At 40.5% G+C, this 26,625-nt stretch overlaps 1 protein-coding gene across 1 annotated transcript in view; it reads left to right on the forward strand.

The window, feature by feature from the left end:
• The window catches only part of LOC104984233 (protein-cysteine N-palmitoyltransferase HHAT-like), a 298,539-nt gene that overhangs the window by 199,985 nt on the left and 71,929 nt on the right, over positions 1-26,625 (forward strand). The window lies entirely within an intron of this gene.

Genomic DNA, 26,625 nt, shown 5'->3' on the forward strand with positions numbered 1-26,625 from the left:
CCCCTGCCGCACAAGCCAGGACCTGCTCACCAAGCTGGGTGGACTGGGTTTGGGAGGGTAGGCAGTCATCACGTTTACCCGCATTGAGGGCCATTTCTGCCGGATTGGCTCAACATCCAGAGTGTTCCTGGAGACAGGACAGCTGAACAAGAGGTGTTGGCTCAGACAGTAAAGTCTCTACCTGAAATGCAGAAGACCTGGGTTTGATCCCTGGGTCGCAAGATCCCTGGAGAAGGGAAAGGCTACCCACTCAGTACCTTGCCTGGAAAATTCCATGGGTGGAGGAGCCTGGTAGGCTACAGTCCATGGGATCGCAAAGAGTCGGACACTACTGAACAACCTCGCTGCTTCACTGGCTGTAACTATAAAATAATTCATATTTATTATGAGAATTAGAAAATTCAAAAGAGTATAAGGAAGATGTCTCCTCAAGAGAAACCACTGTTAAATCCCTTCTAAATTATTTTTTTGAGCAAAACTTGTTTTAGTTACTGTGTTTTTGACTGCTCTGTGGCGTCTTTGCTGTGTGTGGACTTCCTCTGGTTGTGGCGAGTGGAGGGCTCCTCTCTTGTGCACAGGCTCAGTTGCCCCACAGCATGTGGGGTCTTAATTCCTGGACCAGGGATCGAACCCATGTGCCCTACATTGCAAAGTGGCTTCTTTCTTTCATTCTTCAGTGAAGGGTAATTACGTTATTGTGCTGGGTTCTGCCATACATCAGTGTGGATCAGCCATAGGTGCACACATGTCCCTTCCCTGTTGAGCCTCCCTACCACCTCTCACCCCCCACCCCATCCCGCCCCTCTAGCTTGTCCCAGAGCCGCGGTTTGAGCTCCCTGAGTCACAGCAAATCCCCACTGGCTCTCTATCTTTCAGATGTTAGTGTGTGTGTTTCCCTACTATTCTGTATCCATTTGTCCCGCCCTCTCCTTCCTACCCCGCCCCCACTGCGTCCAGAAGTCTGTTCTCTGTGCTGCATCTCCATTCCTGCCCTGCAAATAGGTTCATTGGTAGCAAGGTGGATTCCTGACCACTGGGCCACCAGGGAAGTCCCCCTTTCTTCTAAATTTTTTCTCTCCTCTCTCTACACACGCACACATGTACATTGCACACACATACATGTATAACGTTTTAAACATACCATTATCCTAGAGATACAGTTGTATCAGGACTCTCTTCTATGTCATCAAATACATTTCTAACAACCCTTTTTAATGGCGTTACAGAATTCCATTATGTGGCTATACCATAATTCATTTGATCAGTCTCTTATCAACATATTGTTCTAATTTTTTTTTGCAGTTAGTGGTTGCATTGAGATGACTGTCATAACAAGGGTGAATTCTTGAATGTTTAACATTGCTAAGTTAAAGATTTTTCTTACTTTTAAAGTTTGCATGCCTACTGCTTACCTGTTCCTTAACTGCCCAGTAGACAAAGTTTGCCAGTTTGCATTCCTACCAACGGTGCCTGAGAATGCCCTTGCCAATCCTGAGTAGTACTGGTATTTTTAATCTTTGCTATTTAAATAGGTTTTAGCAGCATAACAATCAGCTAAGGATTTAAGACACGTTCACAACCTTTAGGAAAATAACTTGGGAAATTAAGCATTTTTTTTTACACACATGTTTAGGTGATTTAAAAGTATGAGCAATGTTTTGCCATGTAAATGTGGCAAAGGATGTATTAGATATTAGAATCTTACAGGAATCTTCAATTCTGAATATGTAGCTATATTCCGATAACTCTGAAAAAAGTAGCTATAAAGAAATATGCCATTATCAGTGTTGATGGCAGGCAGTAAAACACAAAAAATTTACTGGGAAATGATTAATGTAAGTAAACTCCCCCAGTATTTGCAGCTAAAGCAAATATATTTCAAAAAGTCAACATCACCAAAATAGAATACATTTGAGTGTTTTTCTATAAAGATAGCTCTGTGTGTGTGTGTGTGTGTGTGCGCGCGCGCTCACTCAGTCGTGTCTGACTCTGCGACCCCATGGATTGTAGCCCACCAGGCTCCTCTGTCCAAGGGATTTAGATTCAATAAAAACTGAATCAAAGCACATAGCAAAAATATCACTCCTAAAGGAATTTAAGTATGTTCTTACATGTTTAAAGATAAATATTTTATTCAGTTCTAGTACCCAGCAACCAGCGGGAAAGAAATGTCAGTGAATTCCAATAGAAAGTGGAATTTCAATGAGAGTCATGGCTTTGTAACACAAAGAAAAACCATAAAAAGTGGTATAATAAAGGTTACACACTTCACCCTTCAAATCTGAGTAGTCTTCCCCAAAGCGGGAACCTCATCAGACACGAAGGCCAGAAAATTCTTTTCAGCCCAGATTGAAGCCCTGTGACACATTTCTGTGTACCCTCATAAAGGATCTGACATTAACCTTGAACTTAATCTTAAGAGTTCTGTGGACTTTGAGCCATGGATTATATTACTAATAAATCTAAAATATTAAAAGAGTAACCCAAACTGTGCGATGCAACCTATGACTTATTAGAAAAAAAAAAGTGTTAGTTGCTCAGTCGTGTCCAACTCTTTGTGGCCCCGTGGACTGTAGTCCGCCAGGCTCCTCCGTCCATGGGATTCTCCAGGCAAGAATACTGGAGTGGGTAGCCATTCCCTTTTCCAGGGGACTTCCCGACCCAGGGATCAAACCCAGGTCTCGTTCATTGCAGGCAGATTCTTTACCATCTGAGCCACCAAGGAAAGCCTTACGGCTTATTAGTTTTGGCTAAAAATGGAGGAAGGCGGTAAAAAGACTTGCTCACAGGGTGAAGCACTTGAATGTCTGCTGTGCCACATCACAGCTCATTCCAGGACCTTCACGTATTTACCTCATCTGAGCTTCTGCCCACAGTTCAAGCACCTCAGTGTACAGTAATTTTTGAACATGCCATTTTTTTTGGTGAGATATATGTCTTGTATATTGCAGATGTGGTGTCTAGTTTACATATTTATTGAGCAAGGACACATTTTGTAAAACCTGTTTTTAGCACCTGTCTTGCCTCTTGACAGCCTGGTGATTACTTACGGCAATTTAGACTCAGGAATTCTTTAAGTTCAAGGTCAAGGCCCCGTTATTATTTGTGTTCTGTATGGTTAGCTGTGTGTCTGAGTTCATTTCAGTACGTCAGTACACAATTAAGCCTTCTAAATTGGGCTTGTTCTTTAGTTCTTTTTCCACCTGTCCACTCAAGGAATTCTCCTCCATTGCTCTGTTTCTTATAGAGTTCAGTACAGATGCTGTTTTCCTTCCGAAAAACATGGCTGGCCTTCCAGATGTACATAGCCTTCTGAATAAACTGTTTCCCTACTTGGGTTGCCTCCTCGCTCTTTTCATGAATCCATTTCCCATTCTTTTCTTTATTGAGATATAATTGCTGTACAACATTGTATAAGTTGCAGGTACACTAAGTACAACAGTGATTGACAATTTTTAAAGGTTATACTCCACCTAACAGTTGTTATAAAATAGTGGCTATACATTTACCTTTTGGGGGACCACAGTCCAAATAAGACTTAATGCCTCCTTGGCACTTTATTCCATCTGATTTTAATCTTCCCGATGATCTGACAGTATTTTTGCAATGGGAGCTCACTCCCCATGCCCTTATGCACTCTCCCCAAGGCATTCATCCTTCATCTGTTTTTTTTTTTTTAAGTGATGGATTGAAAAACATGTGAATAACAAGGATTATCATCCCTTCTTTTTTGTGTCTTCTTTAACCTCAAAGCTTTGCCTGGGGCACAAGAGATATTAAGATAATTTTTTTTTTTTTTGCTATGCTGAGCAGCTTGTGGGATCTTAATTCCCCAACCAGGGATCAAACCCAGGCCTTTGGCAGTGAGAGCACAGAGTCCTAACCACTGGACCACCAGGGAATTCCCTGGAGTGGGATTTTATTTCTTGGTGACCGTTGAAGTGTTGAAGATCGGAAGCCCTCTGCCACTCCAGGCAGGGCTCTTCCTTTGAACTTTATGCAGGAGTGGAAATGTCCACTGTGTTGTCCAATCCGAGTAGTCATGAGCCACACTGAGTACTTGAAGTACTCACTGAGAAACTAATTTTTAAATTTAATTAACTTTAATTAATTTGAATCTCAGTAGCCCCCACGTGGCTAGTGGTTTCCATTTGTGGCAGTAGAGTTCTAGAATGTATCCCTTTTCTAGAAAGAAAAAAAATAGAAGAATGTAGTATTTGACTCTGCTGTAATTTAGGAAGGTTTTTATTGCTGATGGGATGCCTCATATATGCAGCTGACTACTGAACCTCTCTCCCCTTGATCATCTCACAGATGTCTCAGACTTAGTATGCGGAGTACTGACTTGGTGAACCACCTGGTCCCCAATAATTCCAGCTAGCTCCTCTCCCTCCAGCATTCTCTACTTCTGCAAAAGCCACCATCATCTTGCTAGTCACTCATGGCCAGGCCCCTCAAGTTGCCCTTTGTACCTTCCTCTCTCGAAGTCCTGCCTGTATGTACTGTACGTTCTACCTCCTAGGTAGGTCTCAATTTCTAAAAACTGTTTCCATCTCCACTGAGTCATCCTAACCCCACTGTTACCATTTCTTGTCCAGTCTACCAAATAGCTGTGAACTGGTCTCCCTGCTTCCACTTCTGCCTTCTTTAGCTCGTTATCCTCGCAGTGCTGAGTGATGCTTGTCAATAAATAACCTAACCAATTAGCCTCCAATTAAAATAAAAAAATACAAAAAATAAATACCTAACCACGTTGTCATCCTTAAAAATCTCCAGAGGCATCCCATTTTCTTGGGACTCAGTCCCCAGTATTGAAGATGACCTGTAAGACCTTGGCTGATTCTCGTCTTGCTCCTTCTCCGCATCCTCTCTGGCTCTCTTCTCTCACACCCTGTTCCTCCTTCTGTTCATTTTCATACCTGGCCCCTCCAGCCCCAGCTCCCTGGCACAGGCTCTTCCATCTCTAGGATGCTGTTATTCCTTTCCCTCCTTTTCACCCTTCTGACTTCGGCTTGAATGACAGCTTGCGTGGGTACCATTTACTGATCCTCCTAAGTCAATCAGGTCCCAACTGGTAACCCCTTTGGGGTACCTTGTATGTGGTCTCTTCAGCTGTACTTATCACAGTTACAGAGAAATGTTCTTTTACAATAGCTTGTTTAATCCTTATCTCCCTCTCTAAACTGGTAAGCCTCCCTACATCAGAAATCTGTATCTGTTGCCAAAAAATCTTGGCTCTGTGTGTACCAATGTCAAACAGAAATATGGAGACAGAGTTATGGAGGAGAAGGAAAGAGTGGTTTTATTACTTTGCCAGGCAAAGGGGGAACACAGTAGGCTGGCACCTCAAGAACTGTGTCCCCCTCCTTGGTGAGTTGGGAGAGGTTACATTGTCAGACAGGGTATGTGATAAAAATCAATCTTCACCCCTTCTTCTGCAAAGTTTCAAAAGGATAGCGTTGATGACTAGATTTAAGTGTCATGGAAAGTAGATGGGGGAAAAGTGGAAACAGTGACAGATTTTATTTTCTTGGTCTCTAAAATCACTACGGATGGTGACTGCAGGCATGAAATTAAAAGATGCTTGCTCCTTGGAAGAAAAGCTATGACAAACCTAGAGAGCATATTAAAAAGCAGAGACATCACTTTGCTTTCAAAGGTCTGTATAGTCAAAACTGGTTTTTCCAGTAGTCATGTATAGATGTGAAAGTTGGACCATGAAGAAAGCTGAGTGCCGAAGAATTGATGCTTTAGAACTGTGGTGCTAGAGAAGATTCTTGAGCGTCCCTTGGACAGCAAGGAGATCAAACCAGTCTATCTTAAAGGAAATCAGTCCTGAATATTCACTGGAAGGACTGATACTGAAACTCCAATACTTTGGCCACCTGATGCGAAGAGCCAACTCATTGGAAAAGACCCTGATGCTGGGAAAGACTGAAGGCAGGAGAAGGGGATGACAGAGGATGAGATAGTTGGATGGCATCACCGACTCAATGGACATGAATCTGAGCAAACTCCGGGAATTAGTGAAGGACAGGGAAGCCAGCATGCTGTAATTCATGGGGTTGCAAAGAGTCAGACACAATTAGCGACTGAACAGGAACAAAGGGTCTTAAATGCTCTGTCTCCTAATCTTGATGAACCTTTCTGGTCCCTTTAATCTTACGTCAGGTGGTTTTATTGCTGCTTCTCCTTTGATTAGCAACTGTTCTACCTGTTGGAACTCAGAGAAGGTCAGGGAGGCTGGAGTCTTCAGGCAAAGGAGGACAAAAAGGCTTCCATGCCCAGGAGCCCCACAGGGCCCTGCTTGGCATCATATCCTTGACACGTATCATGATGCCTGGCGCAGTGTAAGCATGCAGTATATACTTGTTGAATGAATGAAGGAGTGAATATATTTTCTGACTTTACTGAGGGGCTTGTGAGAAGAAATAAGCTTATGCAGCAGCTTGAAGAAGATTGGATACTGGAAGAACTCACTAAGACTGAGGCTTATTGAACATTATACAGGGAGATTCTTATGTAGAGGGATAAATACTAATTGGTCTAGTGATGGTAAAACACTATTTTAATGTTGACTATACGTGTGTGTGTGTGAGAGAGAGAGAGAGAGAGAGAAAGGGGTAGGGAGCAATTAACCTTCCTGGTACCCCGCTGCTTTATGAGAGAGGGGGATTACGGGCTGTGATTCACTGAGGCCCAGAGCTGACAAAGGCATTTTGACAAAGTACCAAGCAAGGTGGATGAAGAGGAGTTACTGCTAAAGCAACACGCTTTTCCTCTGTATAAGTACTCTCCCGGGGAACTAGAATTTGTGTTCAGCATGGAAATCTTTTAATAAGTAGAAACATTTTGAAGCATCAGTAGAGACGCACTACTTGCTGATTCTCTATTTGATCTCTGCTTTGAAAGAAGACACCTTCAGGCTGCTTGTTAGTCATTCCTACACAAAGGAGAATCTACATCCCAAGCTGCTCTACCACCCCACCTCTGATTTCCGTTTCATTGAATAATTTAAATATGTCCTCCTCCCCCAGCCCTTGTCCCTTCTTCTTTGCTGAACTGATTGATGTTCTTTCTGAAGCAGTAAAATATCTATGTATAGACTTTATTAAGAGAACGTGCCGCCAGTGAAAGTCATGGAGGGTCAGTCTCGTGGTTCTCAGAGGGACCTGATGCTTTTGTGTGTCAGAAAGACTGCAAAGCTCTGTAGTGATGTCCATTTCAGTTTATCAACTATATTGATCAGTTTGATTTTGAAGAGGAAATTGAGAGATCAGTCAACTTGAGAGGATAATAGATTGTAAAACTATGACATGACCTACCCAATGATTTCCTAGTTTGGTGGAATCCTAACTCATCAACTGGCAGTTGGCTTGGTTAGAAAACCTTTTCACTGGAAGTCAGTAATCACAGCCCCAACTAACTCACTGAAGAACTACAAAGCACACTGGTCTGAGAAGAGTTATTCTGTTGGACAATGACTCCTGATCTTTGTCCTCCACTTGGATCCATTTCAACAAAGATCAAGTGCTAACTGTCAATAATTACTTTTCTTCAGACCATAACCCTTCTTAGACTGAGCCCATTTAGGCAGAGCCAACCTTATTGCTCATCTAGGAAAAAATTTCCGCACCCTTTGTGGGAGACACATTGCAGCCGGAGAACTCTTCTTAGTGAAAGACATGTCCCGCCCCCTCCACCCCCTTTTTTTTTTGCATGTTCTTTCAGTGTGTCAATGCATACAGTGCACTGGTCTATCCAGATATAGTGATGGCGTCTATTAGTCAGTTCCACCCTCTCATGAACAAGGTATCTTGCCTGGTCTCTTGACAGGGTAATCATCTTTGCAGTAGCTGCTTTGGATTAAAGAGACAGTGAAACCATGGGATGAGGAAAACCTTTTCTCTGAGAGGAGCTAAGGGTTTATATTTTTTTAAAAAATGGACTTGTCTTTATAAACATCATAAAATACTGATTGACCTATTCTTCCCAGGCATTGTGCAGAAGAGAGGTCTGAGCTAGAGACAGATGTTTGAGAGCATGTAGTTTATATTTTGGAGCCATGAAAATGTCTGAGACTTTCTAAAGAGAAAGAGTACAGAAAGCGAAGAAAAGGTAACTGCCTAAAAATGAATCCAAGGACACCAACATTTAGAATTTAGATGGAGAAAGAGGGGCCAAGAGGTGGGAGGGAAATACAGAGGATGATCTCATAGAGATGAAGAAAAAGGTTTTTCAGAGAGGGAGTGGAGTGGTCCACGGTGTTGATGCTATTAGGGGGAAAAGTTAGGCGAGATTAAAGAAGGATTATGGCTCCATGTCAGAGTGCTAACAGGAAGAGAAAAGAGCAGTGAGTCGTTGTCCCGGCCTGTGAGTTTGTGATTCGGTTGCAGAGGCAAGATGTGTGCAAACCAGCTGAGGACCAGTATTAAGACGTTATCTGCTGAGACCAGGCTGAGTCCTGGAGGCAGCTGATGTTCCCGAGGTGGCAGAGTGAGCCAGGCTTTTAGGAAGGTTTATTTAAAGAGCTGGGGCTTGAGTAGGACTCGGAAGATGTAAGATGGGATTTGGATAGGTCAGTAGAGAGAAGACAAGCTCGAAGCCCGGGGAATAGCACACACGACCCGAAGTCAGGAGTGGGCACGCCGTGTTCAGGGGAGGAGGCTGCCTTGACAGTCAAGGGGCTGTCACCGGGGAGAATGGAGGAAAAGAGGTTAGAGAGACCAAGTAGTCCCCACTCTAAAGAGATCTGAGTGCCAGATTGAAAGATACAGAAGTGCGAGCCGCTTAACCAAACAGGAGAGCATTAAGTTAACATGTTGATCCCACACGTCCAATTAGCCTGTTGTACCAGCTTGCTTGCCCTCACCAGGACCCCTAAGTCTGAAAAGAGCAATGCCTGTTGTTGGGAACAGTGTGTTCCCTGGTGGATGGTGACATGTTGGCACCCCTCTCATTGTCTCCCACCCTGAAGGATCATTAACGACGTAGGGAACGCTGCGCCGTTCCCTGGCTGTACGTTTTCTTCTCTGGGGGAATACAAACCCATGCTTTAACCCTTCTTGGTCTTAGTGGGAGAATTCTGCAAAGCATTCCACCGGTTAGTTCAAACATGTTTAGAAAGACAAAAGCACTTTTAAAGGTTCTCTTAAACTTCCTATTACTGAGTCCGCTGACAGCAGAGCCTTAGAATAGTCAGGTTTCAGGGATTCAGACCCTGGGGTCTGGCTGGCTCTGGAGTTTCTACTGCCTTGCCTGTCCCTCCCAGTTTAGGCTTGAGCTGGGCAGCGGCTGCCGTCTCATCGTTGCTGTGGCCCTGGGACTCCTGTCCGTTCTCCCCTCTTAAGTGCACAGCACAAACCCTTGCCCTGGGGAATTGTAGCCTTGGAAAAGAATACTGAGCCAAAGATGAGATCCATGGCTTGAATGGAAGTACTTGAAACAGGCCTGTGTAGGTGGTTTGTGAGATAAGGTTCTTTACCTGAGAGACCCTGATTTCTGCTTCTATAGCACAGATAAGTGGTGGTCCCTCTAATCAGGCTTGCTTCTCTGATAGCTCAGTTGGTAAAAGAATCTGCCTGCAATGCAGGAGACCCTGATTCGATTCCTGGGTCAAGAAGGTCCCCTGGAGAAGGGAGTGACTCCCCACTCCAGTATTCTGGCCTGGAGAATCCCATGGACTGTATAGTCCACTGGGTCGCAAGAGTCAGACAGGACTGAGCAGCTCTCACTTCACTCTGACCACAGTGTAGTGCCTAGCAGTTTTCTAGGGATGGACTTAGGAAGAAGCACAATCTTACTATGTACCTGCTGAAGCGTTGGATATGTCTTTCTGAATCTGGGTCTCTCTTTTCCTCCCAGAAAATCCAAATTACTGACTGAAGGTGGCAGAGCTTGAGTTTCCAGTGTTCCTGCTATCAGTGGAGGGGTAAAATAGCCCCTTCTTCCCCAAATAATATGCACATACTTAGCACAATGTGTTTTTACAATGTATATTTATTTACAATGTATATTTATATATTATGTATAATGTATGTTGGGTGTATGTGTTGTGACTGTATATAGCATATATATACACACACACACACACTGTGCATTTTTATATGTGCATATGTATTCATTTTTTAAAGCTCTGAGAAGTCAGAAATGTGCAAGACTTCCAAAATATCTCACATTCCTTCCAGGGCCTAGAAATAAAAGCTGCTTAAAAAAGCATATCGAACAGCTGCTGGCCTTGTTTGAGATGAGCTGGATTGGAATAAATGTACTTGTGATCACCAGCATGTATGGAAACACGAATTTAAGGTGGCTCTTGCTTTTTCCTCTGCTGCCAACCCTGAAAGCCACTCAGTGGGCCAGAGTAAGTGTTGGAAGGGTCACTGTGTATCCCCTGAAGGGTGACAGGAAAGAATATGATGTAAGAGGTGCAGGACATCTACTAAGCCAATTATTCAGCTTTTGAAACTGATGATATTAAAATACTTTTTACTGTGAGAAGGTGAAGAATAAGGATAACAGGTATAATAAAAATTCACCTTTTATTTAAAAATACAAACACAGAGAAGTGTGTGGAGGGTTATACACTGAAATGTCAATGATGGCTAACTATTTACTGGTGGGATTATTTGTAATGCATATTTTCTGGGTTTTGCTCACATATTTTCAGCCTTTTCTACAGTGAATAAGTATCATTAACTAATCAAAGGTTATTGAGAGAAAAGGGAAGAGAGAACCCACCGTCAGGAAGCTTTGCTTAGCTGACCCTGGATGCTCAGTTTCTGTTAGAAATTGGAGGTTAGTCATTCTCAGGAGTAGATGAGCATGAGACTATTGTAAGTGCCAGCCTATGCCATACAAGGAACTCTGCCAGACTGCACAGAGATCTTTCTCATTCCTTACGTTATCTACCCATCACAACAACCCTTCAGGGCAAATGTTACTACCTCCAGTTTTACAGATAGGGAAGCTAGAGACCGGGAATGTAAGTAATTTGTTTAAGAACAGATGGTTGGTTTGATTAGAAAGAAGTCAAACTCGGTCACACGTGATCTATTCAAGCTTCTTTGACTTCAGACAAGGAGTCTTCCTTGATACTCGAGCTGCTCAAGTGACTCAACTACATCCCATCTCCTTGATGCTTGTGCACTTCTGGCACTGGATGAACTGACAACACAGCCCTCAGTTCTTAGGCCACTTGTGTTTTGACTGGCTCCACACAGCCTGACTATGGAATAGCTCTTCTTCTTTTTTTTTTTAATTTTATTTTATTTTTCAACTTTACAATATTGTATTGCCAAATATCGAAATGAATCCACCACAGGTATACCTGTGTTCCCCATCCTGAACCCTCCTCCCTCCTCCCTCCCCATACCCTCCCTCTGGGTCATCCCAGTGCACCAGCCCCAAGCATCCAGTATCGTGCATCGAACCTGGACTGGCGACTCGTTTCATACATGATATTATACATGTTTCAATGCCATTCTCCCAAATCTCCCCACCCTCTCCCTCTCCCACAGAGTCCATAAGACTGATCTATACATCAGTGTCTCTTTTGCTGTCTCGTACACAGGGTTATTGTTACCGTCTTTCTAAATTCCATATATATGTGTTAGTATACTGTATTGGTGTTTTTCTTTCTGGCTTACTTCACTCTGTATAATAGGTTCCAGTTTCATCCATCTCATTAGAACTGATTCAAATGTATTTTTTTTAATGGCTGAGTAATACTCCATTGTGTATATGTACCACAGCTTTCTTATCCATTCATCTGCTGATGGGCATCTAGGTTGCTTCCATGTCCTGGCTATTATAAACAGTGCTGCGATGAACATTGGGGTACACGTGTCTCTTTCCCTTCTGGTTTCCTCAGTGTGTGTGCCCAGCAGTGGGATTGCTGTATAACTCTGTGAACAACTCTGAGCGGTCCAGTTGTGGAGTGCACATAAGGAAGAGATTACTGAATAGCCCACTCTCTCCTCTCTTGATTCCACCTCATCTCATTCGGGTCACCTCTAACTCCCTCCTCACTCTTCTCTTCTCCATATAACGCTGTAAACCTCTCTGGCTGAAACAAGTTTCAGGGCAAGACATACCAAGCAAATTCTCCAGCAGCAAGAAACACAGCCCTGAGCTCCAAGATACAGGCAGCCCAAAGTCACCCCAAAACCATAGACATCCCATAACTCATTACTGGACATTTCATTGCACTCCAGAGAGAAGAAATACAGCTCCACCCACCAGAACACTTCCACTGCTGGAATAGCTCTTCTGAAAAATCGGCCCAAGAGAAGTGAAAATGTCCCCCAAGCACTTCTACCGCGTTATCTCGTGTGATTTTAATAAGTGTTAGTGTTAGTCGCTCAGTCGTGTCTGGCTCTTTTGCGACCCCATGGACTGCAGCCCACCAGGCTCCTCGGTCCATGGGATTTTCCAGGCAAGGATACTGGAGTGGGTTGCCATTTCCTTCTCCAGGGGATCTTCCCAACCCAGGGATCAAACCCAGGTCTCCTGCACTGCAGGCAGATCCTTTACTGACTGAGCTACAAAATAAGTAGCATCATTATCCCTGTTATACAGCGGGAAGAACTGAAACTCAGGAAGTTTAAAAAAATATATGTTTATGATTCAAAACTCAAATATTACACAAGCTTTCATTTAGATAAATAAATAGAAGAGCAGTCTCCATTCCTCCTACTCTTATGTTCTTAACCCATCAGAAGAAACTTTAAGTTCTCTTAATTGTTTCTGGTATTTACCTCTGTCTTTCTAAAGTATATTCTATTACTCTTCATTTATAAATTATAAATAGTAACTACTTTCTACATGAGGTTTTAACCTCTTAGACCTACTCCCCACTTCTCCTCCTAATGCAATAATCTCTATATTTTTTGTTAAATCAGAAGTCATTGTTTACAGTATCATTACTATGTTACATGTGGCTCCCCCATTAGCTTCCAAACCAGCCAGTGTACTATAATTGCATTTCCTTTCTTAGTCAACTGTTTCCCCAACTCAGAGTAAGAATCGCCTTGCCTGTTTTGTTTGAGTAAGTAGTTTACTCTTATCATGTCTTTCCAAACTTTTCAGAATAGTATTCTATTTTGCGTGTGGCCAGGCCTCTCTGGCAGTCTGTCAGCTCTCTTTAGCTGGAGAATCTTTCTCGAAGACCTCCCATCCTCCCTTCCCATTTGGATTATTTATCTTCAGATCTGCTGTACAGCTGTCATCATGAATGTCCCCTCTCCTTTCTGCGAGGTTGTCTTGGCCTCAGATCTCATTGTTTTTTCCCCCCTTCCTTTGATTTGCTGGGTCACATCCTTCAGTAGCTTCCTAAGAAAAGAATCATGGGTAAGATATCTCTATATATATATAGAGAGAGGGAGGGACCTAGTATTTCTAAAACTCTCTTTATACTCTCATATTTAATTGATTATCTGAGCACTGAATTTTAGGTTGAAAGGCAATTTATCCTGAAAACTTTTCAAGATACTGTCTTCTAGTTTTTAATGTTACTGTTGAGAAATGCCATTTGATTCTTGATTCTTTGTATGTAATCTGTTTTTCTCTCTAGGGACTTAATGCAGATATCTTTGGTAATGCTGAAATGTCACTCTACTTACTGTCCTTGACTGGAGAATCTCTCTAATGCAATTTATTTATGGGAAAAAAACCTTCATAATGGGTTGGGGTGGGGAGAAAGACGGACTTTTATCTTTGTGGTCTGTATGCTCATAACCCAGGTTTTTAACCAATCTCTGCTTTTTCCCCACCATGGTTTACTCTGCCATCTGTGGTATATGGTGTCTCTAATGCCTGTTACTTCTGGGGACTGGTGTATGAATGACTTTCTTCTCTTTGGCATCTAGTGTTCAGGTTTCTCAGCTCTGTTAATTTATCCATCTGCTTTCTATCTTATAAGGATGGTATGACTTTGCTCATTTGCTGTTCACTGTTCACTATTTGCTTCCATTCCCTGACTGTGGGAATTATACCTTTAAGAAGATTTATAGCTTCTTAAATGTTTACTCCTCATTTTAATGGGGTTTGTAAAGGGAGCAGAGATGTCTCATCTACTGTGTTTAACCGAATGTCGCTAAAAGAGTTCTCTGTGATGTCATTTGGTGAATCACTTTCAAATGCTTTACCTATTTGTCAGTTGTAGGTTTTTAAATATCAAATTTGCTTTAAAAGCATGCCTTGCCCTTAAGTGGTTGCTTTTGTGTTTGAACAGGGTATAGCTGCGGCCATAGCTGTGACATCCTAGGCTTATTTGGTTGCCTCCAGGGACCTCAGTGCTGCCTAGAGAGGAAGGCTTCCAGTACCATGAGCAGTCATGACTTGGGTGTGATGGTCATCTCAATTCTATCTTCCCACCCATGTTCTTTGACTTGGTACTCAGGGGACATGGCCAAGCTCTAAGGTCATTCAGTGGAAAGATTCCTAGGTTTCCTTGTTTATTCTTTATGAAGTCATTCATGACTATATGATCTTGGAGAAAAACACAGATATGGCTGAAGTTCCTCTAAGATACCCATCACCTTGCTCATTCACTTCCCTGTCATGAAAGGTAGCCATTGTCATCAGGTTGCAGTATAGCCTTGCTCAGCTTTCCTACTTTGTGTATATATATGTGTTTGTGTATGTGTGATTTAGAAATGTATAAATATTTTAACATTTGCACTTTTTTCCTTCCTCATAGTATGTTTTAAAGATATTTATATATTACAGAATGCAGAGCTGCATAACTGGACATATTGATATGTCATAAGTTGATTTATTCTATTGTTAAAGTTCTTCTATTGAAAATTTAGGTTGCTTCTATTTTTTTTTTCTTTTGAAAACACAGCTTCAGTAGGATGCCTATCCAGGCCTCCTTTTCATAAAGTGTTTCTTTAGAGTAGATACCAAAAATAGAGCAGAAGTTGGTAAACCATGGTCCAGGGACCAAATCTGGTCAGCCTGTTTTTGTATGCCTTCCAACAGGAATGCTCTTCACATTTTACAATTGTTTTATTCGATGATCTGTACTTCCCTCACTGATTACAGATCACCTTCAATATATTGTAAATATCCATATACACATGGGTTAATGTGGGGGTTCTCTTTTCTGTTGTATTGACCTGTTTGATTATTGCTGTTTTAAGCACTAGAGTTTTGAATGTTAGCAAGGAAAGTGCTATGCTCCTTTTCATTCTGTTTCTGAGTTACATTTGCTGTTTGTGCACATTGCTGCTTCTATAGGAATCTTAGAATTCCTGAAAAGTGAAGTTTCTCAAAATGCCCTTTGGTATTTATATTGGAATTTATTAGATTTGCTTTTAATTGTATCTTTATTTGAGTAGAGTTGACTTATCCATGGTGCTGAATCTTCTCAGCCTTGAATACTTATTCAGGTCGTCCTGTATATTCTCACATAAGGTTTCATCATTTCTTTGAAGACTTGTGCATTACTTTTTGGATTATTGTTGTCCTGTGGGAAAGGTATTGATTTTTGTTTTGAGTTGATCATTTTGCATCTACGTTAGATAATTTTTTTAGCTCTAGTGATTTTTCAGTTGTTCCTATTGAATTTATTAGATTAATGGTCATATCATCTACAAATAATGATAATTTTGGTTTTGCCAACAATTTTCGCTTATATTGCATTTAATTGTCTTACTCTATTTGGTCCATTGGTACAGTTTTGAAAGACAGAAGAAAGTATTTCTTTTTCTTGAATCTAGTTGGAATACTTTCTCTGGATTTTTAACATACCTTCTTTATCAACTTAAAAAAGCTTGCTTTACTGGCATTTATTGAGTGATCATGTGATTATTCTCCTTTATTTAATCCCATGAGTTACATGGATTTGTAACACTTTTAATACTGAATCATCCTTCCATTCTGGGTATAAATCTTACTTGATCAAGAGTTCTTTGAACCATTCCTGTATTTGATTTGCAGCTATTTAATTTAGAATTTTTTAAATTGAAAGATAGTTACTTTATAATGTTGTGTTGGTTTCTGCCGTAAAATACCAGTCAGCCATAAATACACATATATCCCCTCTCTCTTGAGCCTCCCTTCCACCTCCACATCCCACACCTTAGGTCCTCATAGAGCATGAACCTAAGCTCTCTGTGCTGTACAGCAACTCCCTACTAGCTATCTGTTTTAGCCATAGCAATGTATATGTTTCAACCTGGCCCTCACGATTCATCCCACCCTCTTCTTTCTCCACTGTGTCCACAAGTCCATTTTCTACATCTGTGTCTGTATTCCTGCCCTGCAAATATGTTCATCAGTACCATTTGTCTGGATTCCACATTCAGTTCAGCTCAGTTGCTCAGTCGTGTCCAACTCTTTGGGACCCCTTGGACTGCAGCACACCAGGCTTCCCTGTCCATCACCTACTCAAACTCACGTCTATCACATCAGTGATGCCATCCAACCATCTCATCCTCTGTCATCCCCTTCTCCTCCCGCTTTCAGTCTTTCCCAGCATCAGGGTCTCTTCCAATGAGTCAGTTCTTCACATCAGGTGGCCAAAGTATTGGTGTTTTAGCTTTAGCATCAGTCCTTTCAATAAATATTTAGGACTGATCTCCTTTAGGATGGACTAGTTGGATCTCCTTGTAGTCCAAGGGACTCTCGAGAGTCTTCTCCAACACCACAGTTCAAAAACATCAATTCTTTGCTGCTCAGCTTTCATTATAGACCAACTCTCACATCCATACATGACTACTGGAAAAATCATAGCTTTGACTAGACAGACCTTTGTTGGCAAAGTAATGTTCCTGCTTTTTAATATGCTGTCTAGGTTGGTCATAGCTTTTCTTTCAGGGAGCAAGATCTTTAATTTCATGGCTGCAGTCACCATCTGCAGTGGTTTGGAGCCCCCCAAAATTAAGTCTGTCACTGTTTCCATAATTTCCCCATCTATTTGCCATGAAGTGATAGGACCAGATGCCTTGATCTTAGCTTTCTGAATGTTAAGTTTTAACCAACTTTTTCACTCTCCTCTTTCACTTTCAACAAGAGGCTCTTTAGTTCATCTTTGCTTTCTGCCATAAGAGTGGTGTCATCTGTGTATCTGAGATTATTGATATTTGTCCTGGCAATCTTGATTCCAGCTTGTGCTTCATCCAGCTCAGCATTTCTCATGACGTACTCTGCATATAAGTTAAAGAAGCAGGGTGACAATATACAGCCTAGATGTATTCCTTTCCCGATTTGGAACCAGTCTGTTGTTCCATGTCCAGTTCTAACTGTTGCTTCCTGACCTGCATACAGATTTCTCAGGAGGCAAGTCAAGTGGTCTGGCATTCCCATCTCTTGAAGAATTTTCCACAGTTTGTTGTAATACACACAGTCAAAGGTTTTGGCGTAGTCAGTAAAGCAAAAGTAGATGTTTTTCTGGAACTCTGTTGCTTTTTTGATGATCCAGTGACTGAGTGACTTTCACACACAGTGGACTTGTCCAAGGGCTGGCCATTCCCTTGGAGATTCCATATACATATGATAGTATATATTTGTTTTTATCTATCTGACTTACTTCACTCTGTATAATAGGCTCTAAGTTCATCCACCTCAGTTCAACTAACACATCCATTCTTTTTAATGGCTGAGTGATATTCCATTGTATATATGTACCGCTATTTCTTGATGGGCATCTAGGTTGCTTCCATGTTCTGGCTCTTGTAAACAGTGCTGCAGTAAACATTGGGATACATATGTCTTTTTGAATTATGATTTTCTCAGGGATTATGACCAGTGGTGAGATTGCTGGGTCATATGGTGATTTTATTCCTAGTTTTTTTTTTTTTTTTAAAGGAATCCCTATATTGTTGTCCATAATGGCTGTATCAATTTACATTCCCAACAACAGCACAAGGTTTCCTTTTCTCCACATTCTCTCCAGCATTTATTGTTTATAGAATTTTTGATGATGGCCATCTGACCAATGTGAGGTGACACCTTATTATAGTTTTGATTTCCATTTCTCTAATAAGCAATGTTGAACAATCAGAAAGATAAGTTAAGGAAACAATTGATTCACTGTTGAAGCAAAAAGAATAAATACTTAGGAATAATGGCTGGATGGTATCACTGACTTGATGGACGTGAGTCTGAGTGAACTCCGGGAGTTAGTGATGGACAGGGAGGCCTGGCATGCTGCGATTCATGGGGTCACAAAGAATTGGACATGACTGAGCTACTGAACTGAACTGAACTGAAGGGAGGACAAAAGACCTGTATGCAGAAATCTGCAAGACACTGATGAAAAATGACACAGAGAGATATATCATGTCCTTGGATTGGAAGAATCAATATTGTAAAACTGACTATACTACCTGAAGCAATCTCAGATTCCATGCAATCTCTTAGATTACCAATGGCATTTTTCATAGAACTGGAACAAAAGATTTCACAATTTGTATGGAAACATAAAAGATCCCAAATAGCCAAAGCAATCTTGAGAGAGGAAAATGGAGCTGGAGGAATCAACCTTTCTGACTTAGACTATACTACAAAGCTATAGTAATCAAGACAGTATGGTACTGGCACAAAAACAAAATGTAGATCAATGGAACAAGATAGAAAGCCCAGAGACAAACCCATGTACCTATGGGCAACTTATCTTTGAGGAAGGAAACAAAAATATATAATGGAGAGACGACAGCCTCTTCAATAACTGGTGCTAGGAAAACTGGACAGCTACATGTAGAAGAGTCATTTGTTGTGCATGGGACACTCCCAACAAGAATGCTGGAGTGGGTCACCATGCCCCACACTAGGGGATCTTCCCAACCCAAGAATCAAACCCATGCCTCTTATATCACTTGTACTGGCAGGCAGAATTTTTACCACTAACACCCCCTGGGAAGCTATGGTTTTTCAGTAATCATGTCCAGATGTGAGAGTTGGACCATAAAGAAGGCTAAATCCTGAAGAATTGATGCTTCCTAAGTGTGGTGCTGGAGAAGACTCTTGAGAGTCCCTTGGACAGCAAGGAGATCAAACCAGTCCGTCCTAAAGGAAATCAACCCTGAATATTCATTGGAAGGACTGATGCTGAAGCTCCAGTACTGGCATCTGATGTGAAGAGCCGACTCATTGGAAAAGACCCTGATGCTGGGGAAAAGGGGTGACAGAGGATGAGATGGTTGGATGGCATCATGAACTCAATGGAAATGAGTTTGAGCAAACTCCAGGAGGCAGAGAAAGACAGGGAAGCTGCAGTCTTGTTGTTCAGTTGTTTAGTTGTGTCCGACTCTGCGACCCCATGAGCTGCTGTAGTCTATGGGGTCTCAGAGTTGGACACAGCTTGGCAACTAAACAACAACAATATCAGAGTTAATGTAGAGCTTTGACCCCTGTTTCAGTTGTTCTCTGTTTATGCTTTCTTTTAGTCTTCCTACTTTTTCTATGAGAATTTTAGATACTTTATATTTTCTAGATAAATTATCTTTTATCTAGTTTTCCAAATATTTGCCATTTATTCTCCAGTGATTTAAAATGTCTTATGTGTCATTTCCTGTTCTTTATTTCATCTTATTTTCTTATTTGGTCACACTTGCCAAAGTTTATCCATTTTATTGTTCCCGCAATCAAAGCTTTTAGTTTAAGTGCGTCTAATTTAAAGTGATTTACTGGTGCATTAATTTTTGCTAAGCTTTGTTGTTGGTGAGCATACACTTCTTGATAAATGTTTAAAATGTATTTACCTTCCTCTTCTGGCTTAGTACATGTACGGTTTGATGATGGCCCACATGTGTATGAACACTGTGTATATTCACTGTTCAGCAAATCTATTAGACAAGGCCTAATGATTCTTATGATAACCCACAAATAACAGAAAGTTGACCAATTTAATCATTTTTAAGTGTACAATTTGGAGTCATTAAGTACATTCACATTGTGCAGCTGTGATCACCATCAATATCCAGAATGCTTTTTACAGCCCAAATTGGAACTCAGTGCCTGCTAAACAATTACTCCTGTTACCCCTTTCGTCTCATCCTTGAAACCACTATTTTATTTTCTTTTTCTATGGGTTTGACTATTCTAAGTACTATATATAAGTAGAATTGTGTAATATTTGTTCTTTTGTGTTATGATTATAACTTTCCATGTTGCAGTATCTATCAGAATTTCCTTTCTTTTTAAGACTGAGTAGTATTTCCATTCTACATATATATCCTAGACTGTTTATACATTTAGGCATTGATTGGTATTATGATCGTTTCTGACTTTTGTCTATTGTGAATAACACTGCTGTGGGTACTGATATCCAAATATATGTTCTATCCCTGCTTTCATTTCTGTTGAATATATACCTAGAAGTGAATTGCTAGATTATATGATAATTCTATTTTTAATTTCTAAGAAACTGCCGTACTGTTTTCCTCAATAGCTACACCATTTTGCATTTTCATTAAAAGTGCATAAGGATTCAATTTTTCCATATCCTCATTAACACTTTTTTTTTATTATAACCATCTTCATGGGTGTGAAGGTGTGGTTCATGTGTCTCATTGTGGTTTTTATTTGCATTTCCATAACAGTGACATTGAGCATCTTTTCATATGCTTATTGACCTTTTGTATATCTTCTCTGGATAAATGTCTAATCAAGTCCTTTGCTCACTTTTGAATTGGGTTGTTCTTCTGTTGTTGAGTTGTAGGAGTTCTTTATTCTGGATATTAACCTACTATTGATACACAATTCTGAATATTTTCTCATTCTATGGATTGCCTTTCACTCTGTTAATAGTGTTTGATGCAAAAAAATTTTAATTTTGGTGAAGTGTGTAATTTATCTCTTTTTAACTTGCCTATGCTTTTTGGTATCCTATTCAGGAAATCATTGATAAATTCAATATCATGAAAATTTTTTTCCTATGTTTTCTTATAAGAGTTTTATGGTTTCGATTCTGATGTTTAGTAGTTTGGTTTTGTTGTTTTTGGCTGCACCACACAGTGTAAGGGATCTTGCTCCCCAACCAGGATTGGAACCCACACCTCCTGTATTCCAAGAGCGGGGTCTTGTACTGGATCACCAGGGAAATCGCTGATGTTTAGATTTCTGATTCTTTGAATTAATTTTTGTATCTGGTATAATGTGAGGGCTCAGATGCAGTGCCTTGCATGTGGATATCCTGTTTCCTTAGCACCATTTGTTGAAGAGTTTAACTACCCCAGCCTTTTTTAGTTTACATTTTCACAAAATATTTTTTTTCATCCTTTCACTATGCATGTCCTTAATGCTGAAGTGAGTCTACTGTAGGCACGATATAGTTGGATCTTGTTTTGTAATCCATTTAGTCGGTCTGTTTTTTGATTGGATAATTTAGTTCATTTACATTTAAAGTAATTACTGATGGTTATGAACTTACTATTGTCATTTTATTATTTTCTGTTTGTTTTATAATTCCTTTGTTGTTTGGTTTCTCTTTTGCTGTCTTCCTTTGTGAAATGATTTTCTGTAGTGGTATGCTTTGATTTCTTTATCTTTGTGTATCTACCATAGGTTTTTGCTTTGTGGTTGCCATGATGCTTTCAGAGAACATATTTATAACAATCTATTTTATGCTGATAGCAAGTTAACTTCAAAAGCTCTGGATTTTTCTTTCCACTCCACACATTTTATGTTTTTGATGTCACAATTTGCATGTTTTACATTGTGTATTCATTAATAAATTATTGTACTTCTAATTATTTTTAAATCTTTTTTGCTTTTAACCTTTATACTAGAGTTATAAGTGATTTATCCACCATTGCAACATTACAATATTTTGAATTTAACTGTATTTTCACCATTACCAGTAGGCTTATACTTTCATGTTTTCCTGTTACTAATTAGCATCCTTTTGTTTCAGCTTAAGAAAAATCCCTTTAACATTTCTTGTAAGACTGATCTAATGATAATGAATTCCTTCAACTTTTTTTTTTGGTTTTGTTTTTGTTCTAGAAAACTCTGTCTCTCCTTCAATCCTGAAGGACAACTTTGCCAGGTAGTGCTTTTGTTTTTTTCCAATTATTCTAATTGGAGAATAACTACTTTACAATGTTGTGATGGTTTTTGCCATGCATCAACGTGAATTGGCCACAGGTCAACACATGTGGCCCACCATCCTGAACCCTCCTCCCTCCTCACTCTATCCCTCTGGGTTGTCCCAGAACACTGGCTTTGGGTGCCCTGTTTCATGCATTGAACTTGCACGGTTCATCTGTTTTACATATGGTAATGTACATGTTAAGTTGGGGGTGTCTTGAGGCTGAAGCTCCAATACTTTGGCCACCTGATGCAAAGAACTGACTCATTTGAAAAGACCCTGATGCTGGGAGAGAATGAAAGTAGGGGGAGAAGGGGACAACAGAGGATGAGGTGGTTGGATGGCATCACCGACTTGATGGATATGAGTTTGAGTAAACTCTGGGAGTTGGTGATGGACAGGGAAGCCTGGTGTGCTGCAGTCCTTGGGGTTGCAAAGAGTTGGACATGACTGAGTGACTGAACTGACTGAATGTACATGTTTCACTGGTGTTCTCTCACATCATCCCACTCTCGCCTTCTCCGGCTGAGTCCGGAAGTCTGTCTTTGCTGCTCTGCATGCAGGGTCGTTGGTACTGTCTTTCTAAATTCCATATCTATGCAACATACAGTATTTTATTAATTACTATATATATTAATATACAGTATTTTTCTCTTTCTGATTGAGTTCACTCTGTATAATAGGCTCTAGGTTCATCCACCTGATTAGAACTGACTCAAGTGCATTCCTTTATGTGGCTGAGTAATACTCCACTGTGTACATGTACCACAGCTTCCTTATCCACTCATTTGCCAATGGGCATCTAGGTTGTTTCCATGTCCTAGCTATTGTAAATAGTGCTGCAGTGAACATTGGGGTACATATGTTTCTTTCAATTCTGGTTTCCTTTGGGTGTGTTTCCAGCAGTGGGATTGCTGTGTCATATGGCAGTTATAATCCCAGTTTTTTAAGACATCTCCACACTGTTCTCCATAGTGGCTGTACTAGTTTGCATTCCCACCAACAGTGTAAGAGGTTCCCTTTTCTCCATACCTTCTCCAGCATTTACTGTTTGTATACTTTTTGATGATGGCCATTCTGACCAGTGTGAGATGACACCTCATTGTGGTTTTGATTTGCATTCCTTTTTTTTTTTTTTGGCATTTCTTTTTCTGGGTTTGAGCTGCATGAACTGCTTGTGCATTTTGGAGGTTAATTCTTTGTTAGTTGTTTTGTATACTGTTATTCTCTGCCATTTTGAGAGCTGTCTTTTCACCTTGCTTACAGTTTGCTTCATTGTGCAAAAGCTTTTAAGTTTAATTAGGTTCCATTTGTTTGTTTTTGTTTTTATTTTCATTATTCTGGGAGGTGAGTCATTGCAGTACTTGCTGTGATCTATGTTGGAGAGTGTTCTGCTTATGTTTTCCTCTAAGAGTTTTATAGTTTCTGGTCTTACATTTAGGTCTTTCATCCATTTTGAGTTTATTTTTGTGTACGGTGTTAGAAAGTTTTCTAGTTTCATTCTTTTACATGCAGTTTCCCAGCACCAGTTGTTGAAGAGACTGTCTTTTCTCCATTGTGCATTTTTGCCAACTTTGTCAAAGATAAGCTGTCCATAGGTGTGTGGATTTATCTCTGAACTTTCTATTTTGTTCCATTGATCTATATTTGTCTTTGTGCCAGTACCATACTATCCTGATGACTGTAGCTTTGTAGTATAGTCTGAAGTCAGGAAGGCTGATTCCTCCAGTTCCATTCTTCTTTCTGAAGGTTGCTTTGGCTGTTCAGGGTCTTTTGTATTTCCATACAGATTGTGAATTATTTGTGTCAGGTAGTATATTTCTTGGTTGGCAGGGTTTTCCTTCAGTCATTTGAATATATTGTGATATTGTGCCAGTCTTTCTGGCCTACAAAATTTTTGTTGGAAAATATGCTAAAAGTCGTATGGGAGTTCTCTTGTACATAACAAGTTGCTTTCTTTTTCTGCTTTTAAGATCATCTCCATCTTTAACTTTTCACAGTTTAATTATAGTGTGTCTTTGTGTGGGTCTCTTTAGATCTAAAGTATCTTACTTGATACTGTTTGGGCTTCTTTGATACAGATGTCTGTTTATTTCCCCAGGTTATAGAAGTTTATTTTGCCATCATTTCTGTGAATAAGTGCTCTCTCTGCTCCCTTTCTCTCTTTTCCTTCTGGGATCCCTTAGTACTTTAGTCTGCTTGATGGCCTATGTTAGTCCCTTGAGCTCTCTTCACTCATTTTCATCTTTTTTTTTTTTTTGGCTCTTCTGATTGGATGAAGTCTACTGCCCTGTCTTTGAGTTTGCTGATCTTGTCTTCCTCTTAATCTAGTCCATTGTTGAGCTGTTGAAACCCATATTCTTCAGCTCTGTGATTTCTATTTGGTACTTTAATATATTTTATGGGTTTCTTTCACCATGAATTGCTCCATGCCTAGCTATACATTTGGCGCCTCCATGGGAGGAGAGGAGTTCAGGACCTTCTCATGCCACCATCTTGATTGACTTTCCTATTCTCTTTCAAGATTGTTTTGGTCATTCAATTCAGTTCAGTTTGGTCATTCGGGGGTCCCTTAAGATTCCATACTTAGCTTAAGATAAATTTTTCTATTTCTGGAAACAAAAAGCATTAGGATTTTGGTAGGGATTTCACTGAATCTGTAGATAGCTTTGGGTGGTAATGTCATCTTGACAATATGGAGTGGGGTGCCATTGCCTTCTCCGAATATTAAGTATTACAACTCATAAATATGGGTGTCATATCTACAGTGTTTTGTAGTGTTCAGTATGCAAGTATTTTACCTCCTTTGGTAAGTTTATACCTAAGTATTTTATTCTTTTTGATGCTATTGCCAATGGAATTATCAATTTATTTTTCAGATTGTTTATTGATGTATAGACATGTGATTGATTTTTGCCTGTTAATCTTATATACTGCAACTTTGCTGATTTTATTGATTCTAACTTTTTAAATAGATTCTTTAGTGCCTTCTACATATAAGATCATGTCATTTCTGAACACATAATTTTTCATCCTTTAAATTTGGATACTAGCCCTATTCATTTTTATTCATCAATTCTGTATTCCTACTTTTGGTCTCTTAGGTGTCATTTTCTTGGGAGATATGTTAAACCCCCTTATGTAATGGTGAATTCCAATTTCTCTTTAAAAATCGAATTGTTGTTGCTAATATTGAGGTCCTAAAATTGGCAGTTGGTGAGTATCAACTGTTGCTAAAGGAACACATGCATGAAGTATTTGTGGAACAAACATTTCTTGGAAATCTACTTTGTATCTGACACTGAAGAGACAAATTTCTTGAAGATTTCAGTCTAAAGAAGACTCACTGTTAAACACAGATGTGAGGTTGTAGCAGGGAGTATGAGGACACTGAGTTAGAGAAGCCCATGTGAATCCCTGCTCTGTACTTACCAGTGCGTGGAACCTGGGGCCAGTTTAGGTAAATTGCCCTTTTCCTCCCTTCTTTGTAAAATGGGAATAATTGTATGTACTTTACAATATAAAAAATTGTGTTATCTAATATCTATAGATCAATGCTACCTATCCCTTAGGTTATATGCTTATTCGCTCAGTTGTGTCCGACTCCTTGTGACCCCATGGACTATAGCCCGCCAGGCTCCTCTGTCCATGGGGATTCTCCAGGCAAGAGTACTGGAGTGGGTTGTCATGCCCTCCAGGGGATCTTCCTGACCCAGGGATGGAACCTGGGTCTCCCACATTGGCAGGCAGATTCTTTACCATCTGAGCTACCTTAGATTAGAAACAGAAAATAGGTGACCAACTCTGCCAGATTTAGGATGGCCTAGAGCCCTGCGGGCTACAGTCTATGGGTCACAAAGGGTTGGACATGACTGAGCGACTCATACACACACACATACACACTCACTCACTCACTCACTCACTCACGTAAGTAGCTGTGAACTGGGTAGACGAGAACCTGAACTTGCTCTGTACAGCACAGTTAAAAGGTGGAAAGCGAGAACCTGAACCCAGTTTGGGCTGGTCCAGAGCCGTTGTTCTCCTGACACTGAGCTGAAGCTTGAAGAAAGAATAAGAACACATTCTTAGTAGAGCAGACAGCTTGTGCAAAGGCACACAGATGTAAAAGTGTCTGGATAGCAGTGACTAGTGATGCTGTGTCACTGATAAAGTACGGTAGGTCTTAAGGTTGGAAAGTGAAATGGGCTGTAATTGTTAAGGGGCTTCCCAGTTTGGATTTTAGTCTGTAAGCAATGAGATCAGATCAGATCAGTCGCTCAGTCGTGTCCAACTTTTTGCGACCCCATTTATCGCAGCACGCCAGGCCTCCCTGTCCATCACCAACTCCCGGAGTTCACTCAGACTCATGTCCATCGAGTCAGTGATGCCATCCAGCCATCTCATTCTCTGTCGTCCCCTTCTCCTCTTGCCCCCAATCCCTCCCAGCATCAGAGTCTTTTTCAGTGAGTCAACTCTTCGCATGAGGTGGCCAAAGTACTGGAGTTTCAGCTTTAGTATCATTCCTTCCAAAGAAATCCCAGGGCTGATCTCCTTCAGAATAGACTGGTTGGATCTCCTTGCAGTCC

The sequence above is a fragment of the Bison bison genome, unplaced genomic scaffold (assembly GCF_000754665.1).
Source record: "Bison bison bison isolate TAMUID 2011002044 unplaced genomic scaffold, Bison_UMD1.0 scf7180017863955, whole genome shotgun sequence".
Lineage (NCBI taxonomy): Eukaryota > Metazoa > Chordata > Mammalia > Artiodactyla > Bovidae > Bison > Bison bison.